Raw genomic sequence first — 4,822 nt, 5'->3', positions numbered from 1 at the left:
ATTCGCGAAAGCAACCTGCCCTCCATTTGAGTTCACTCCCCTCTCCCCCATGTAATCTCTGTCTCCTTCTCTCGTTCAGAGTTTGAAAGCACCATTGAACCCCACTTGTGTATTACGGTTCCGCCATCGCCATTGGACGTTCTCGAGCTCCTCTCCATTCTCCAAAAGTGTGTGGGGTTGAAGGACGGAGGCATTGACGTGACAGCTTCCATTGTGGACGGTGCTTCTCTTAGGGTTTGTTCACGACGGTCCTTTGGCGGCGTGAGGAGGTGTTGTCGTGACGTGAAGAGGTTGGGGAAGAAAGTGTTAGTGATCTGGGGTTTGGTTTGGTTTGATTTGATTTCAGCGGTTACCTATTCAAGCTTCTGCTTATCGGCGACTCTTCCGTCAGCAATTCATGCTTGCTTCTCTAATTCGCTGTCGGTCTCTCATCACTTCACCGTATTTCCCCTTCTCTTTCGCTTTCTCTCATCTTTTCATTTCCTTTCCTTGCAGGATAACTCGTATGTGGACAGCTACATAAGTACCATTGGAGTTGCTTTCGTAATCATCACTTCTCTTCTTTTATTTTCTGACTCTTTCTCTTTGTCTTTCTATTTATGCACCATCTTCGTGTTGTTCTTCTCTTGCTTGGGCTGAGCATTGTGTTCGTCGTCGAGGCATCGTGGTGTTCTGGCGTGTTCTCCCTGGGAAATTAAACTATAGATTCGTTCATGCGGCTTAGAATCCTGGCGAGAAATCTTTCCGATTTGTTTGTCTCCTATATCTTATTCTCGAAATTTTAATTTTTCTTTCCTCCTTCTTCCATCTGCTGCTGTTTACTACTTTCATATTTGTTTGGTCTCTTTAAAAGTGTGTGTTATTTACTTGTATAATTTTACCTACCTCAACCGCATGCCTTTCCTGCCTTGGCTTTCCCTTAGAACCCCACCCTCCCTCGCGCGCTTCTCTTAGAGATTGGGAGACCATCAAATCCAATGATTCCTTGCTTGGACTCATGTGCAGACAGTTGGAATGGCAGTGGCGAGGGATGCGAAGGAAGGAGAGGAATCTGATGGTCTGAGAGGCGTTCTACTTTTTCGAGGAACAGATCCTCCAAGACACGAAAAGCGCCATAGAAGAAAACGGAGGCGATGCCAAAGTTGTTCTGATTTAGGGTTTATCTTCTCGCACAATCCAAAGTTGCGCTCACCACCACTGGTTTAAAACGCCTGCCAAGATAAAAGAGAGTAAGCTTTCTTAAGAGCATGGTGACAGTAATTTCTTGTCCATGAAACATTTCCCATAACTAAAATATTGATGGAAGCTGTTCTGGACTTTTTTTAATTCAAGTAAAATTGTCTTGCTATTTGGGAAACTTAGAAACTAGGCATGTTGCTATATAGTAGAACAATGGTTGAAATTTATGAGAACTTGTCACATACAGGGGCTTTTTCTTATCTCTAGATTTTACTTCATTGCTGAAATTGTTGGAAACTGTAACTGAATGACGTTGTATAGGTGGCAAGTCTTCTGTCCTACTCGATGTCAAGCCTTGGGATGATGAGACCGACATGAAGAAGCTGGGAGAGGTTGTCCGCAATATTGAGATGCCTGGTTTATTGTGGAGCACTTATGTTCAAAGTTTCATAAACTTTTCTCCCTCAAAGTTTCATAAACTTTTCTCTCATTCATTCTCAAAATTAACTATCCTTTTGCTACTTTCTTTACTTTTTTCCTATAAATTTGTCAAACTCTGCATAACCAGAAGAAGGTCAGAACATAGAACTTCACCAATTTTCTGGTTTAATATGTACTGCATTTGGATTTGCCTTCAAAGTTTTCATTTTCCAACAAAGTGTTGTCATGCCTTTTATACTTTGAGAATGTGTATTCAGAATTTTCAAACATGTCAAGTTCTAACTTATATTTTAGTGTAATTGTTACTCAGACACAAGACTATTCAACTTTTATATAAACTTTATGCTGATTTTACTGTTTTTGAGCTCACAAGAAATTAGTTTTGTGTGGTTTTCCATGTGCTAATACAAGTTCAATTTGCTATTCGCAACTTGATGTTGGTCTTTCCTTGATTATGAATTGCAAGTTAGGAAGTATGTTGAGAAGATTGGTTTGTGTTTACATGACAGAGAAAAGAGGATTCTGCAGTGCAAAGAGAAGCATTGGGCGGATGCAAACAATCTTTTATTATTATTATTGTTGTTTTGTTATTATTATTATTATTTTTGGTTGAATGTAGGGTATCATTTAGCGAAGAGTCAACAACTAATTCTTTGAGGTACTAAGATTTATTTAAGAGCCGACAATCGACATCTCCCATCAGTAGTATTCCTTACATCCATTTATTATTTTTATGTTATCTATGATAAAAATTTTGATAAACATTATGCTTATCTGTTCTTATTCAAATTACATCAGGAAAGGCCTATGGTTTTGGGATTTTGATCATCAACAAGAATATCCTATTCAAATTACATTACGATAAACATTATGCTTATTTGTTTTTGTTTGACCATTCTAATATCTGACATGAGTAAAACTTGTAGCAAATCTTGACTGAATATCCTATTCATTTAGTTCTTTTGTTGGACCAGATTTGCTGAGATTTCGTCCAATGATGATTCTGGTGAAAACAGCCCTGACATTTCTGATCACGAAGAGAAAGTGGAAGAAGTTGATACTGTTGTAAATGATCATAATAGCTCAAATATCCTTATTGAGTCAGGTATACCCTTAAAATTGTGGGTGAAAAATCTTATGTGTTTTTTCAAGCAATTATATAAACCTCGTCCCTGTATTTTGCATATCATTTCTAAGGCTATACCAAACTAGCCCAGATGCTTTAATAGTTGGTTGGTTGGATGGTTGTGTTCAACTTTAGTTTTCCTTTTGATCACCTGGCCACCTGGAATTGATAAGTTGCTTGCTCTTATATATTTTTATATTATCATTGAGTTTGTATTTTATATTCCTTAATTCACAGATACAGAAAGAAACTATAGTTTTTGACCTTGATAAGGAGGATGATGCACCGGGACATCCACTCAACCAGGAAAATAATGAGTATGTGTCTCAATCTATTAGTCCCCCAGTTAATAAAATGGAAGAAAGTTAGGGCGTGGAAAAGGATAAAATGGAAGAACATTAGAAATTTTAGTCATTTCTTCTGGGTTGTACTGTTACCTGTGTTTTTTTTTTATATACCAGTGCACACATTTTCTCTGCATTGTTTGGCATGTTTTACGTGATTCATCCTAGGTCTTTTGTAAGGATGCTATATACTCTTGCAGTAAAAGTTGTTTTTAGAGGCTTTAACGTGATATTGTTTTTATATAAATCTTTGAAAGCTAATGCATATAACAGGTTTATAGTGTAATAGTAATTGGTTATCAGTTGGGTTATTTGGATGCTACTGATAAATATACGTGAATGATTAGTTTTTTTATATGATATTTTATTATTTATGAATGATATTATATCAAGTACGTTATATTATATTAGGTAGGTTTTATATACGTATTATATTAAAGAGATTTAAGAATGATATTTTATTATTTATTGTTAAAGATATTATATTATGTAGGTTATAAACGTATTATATTAGATATATACGTTTGATATTTTATAGTTATGAAAGAGATTTTATTAGGTGAATTTATGTATGGAGAAGTATTTATTTTCTCATTGGGTTTTGTACTTGGGTGATAGAAGCATAGAATATGCTCATAAGTTAGCTATATTTAGGAGATGGTTGTAATGAGAAGTGAGGAAGAAGTGATATAGAGAGTCTCACGCCCAGGCGCGACAAAGGGGGCGTCGGGCGCGACTTTACAGAGAGTCTCACATTCTGCAGCAGCCCAACGCCCTGTTTTTTTTTCACCCTTCGGAAATTACCGAAGGGCAAAAGCCCTCGGTAATTACCGAAGGCTTTTGGCCCTCGGTAATTACCGAAGGGCGAAAGCCCTCGGTAAATGTTAGCGACAAGAGATTTACCGAGGGCTCTTTGGCCGTCGATAAGCCTTCGGTAATTACCTTTTACCGACGGTTTTGGGCTGTTTCCGAGGGCTTCTGGCCTTCGGTAATGCCCTTCTTTTTTGTAGTGTATGGACGCTCGCTACTAATTCAACCCCTGACCGAACGCTACTAAACCAGCGAATGAACGAACGCTACTAAACCAGCGAATGAACGAACGCTACTAACCAACACCTGAGCGATCGTTACTAAACCATAACTTGAGCGATCGTTACTAAACCATAACTTGAGCGATCGTTATTTAAACCAATGACCGAACGCTATTAATATCATCCCCTAAAACCGAACGCTCTCCAGACAAGGACGAACGCTAATTGCCTAAACATTATGACCGAACGCTACTCAGCACATGGCATGACCGAGCGTTCAAATCTGACATGGACGAACGGTCAGCTTGCGCATTCTGCAGAATTTAATTCTGCAGAATTCTCAGAATTCTGCAGAATGGTAACAGAACCTCCCTTGACCATTTCTAACCACTTTTCTCAACTTCTTAGACTCTTAATTCTCATTTTAGACTTAATTAAACTTATCCAAATGATTCTAAACATTTCTACTACCATTTTTAAGTGATTAAAGTTCACTTTCAGCTCCAAAACACTAACTTCAACAACTTAGGGACCCAAATTTGATTCTACTACTTGGAACCTGTTTTCGACTACTGTTATGCTTCTAACAAGTCACAATGGACTTGTCTAGGCTGCCCAAACAGTCCAGGAACACTGCAGCCTTCATTTACTCAAAATCCCTACCTCACTTCCTCTAAAATGGCCTAAAATTGACCCTAAAG

The 4,822-nt window shown here is 37.9% G+C and overlaps 1 long non-coding RNA gene across 1 annotated transcript; it reads left to right on the top strand.

The window, feature by feature from the left end:
* The first annotated feature begins 1,235 nt into the window (after positions 1-1,235).
* On the top strand, positions 1,236-3,099 carry LOC148192313 (uncharacterized). Its single transcript, XR_015782394.1, has 3 exons — positions 1,236-2,278; positions 2,595-2,725; positions 2,984-3,099. It is a non-coding gene; the product is annotated as an uncharacterized LOC148192313 (long non-coding RNA).
* Positions 3,100-4,822: the final 1,723 nt, after the last annotated feature.

The sequence above is a fragment of the Vigna umbellata genome, chromosome 9, assembly GCF_029865625.1.
Source record: "Vigna umbellata cultivar VRB3 chromosome 9, Vumbellata_1.0, whole genome shotgun sequence".
NCBI lineage: Eukaryota > Viridiplantae > Streptophyta > Magnoliopsida > Fabales > Fabaceae > Vigna > Vigna umbellata.
Note: the sequence above shows the minus strand (reverse complement) of the source record. Positions and strands in the feature narration are given on the sequence as shown.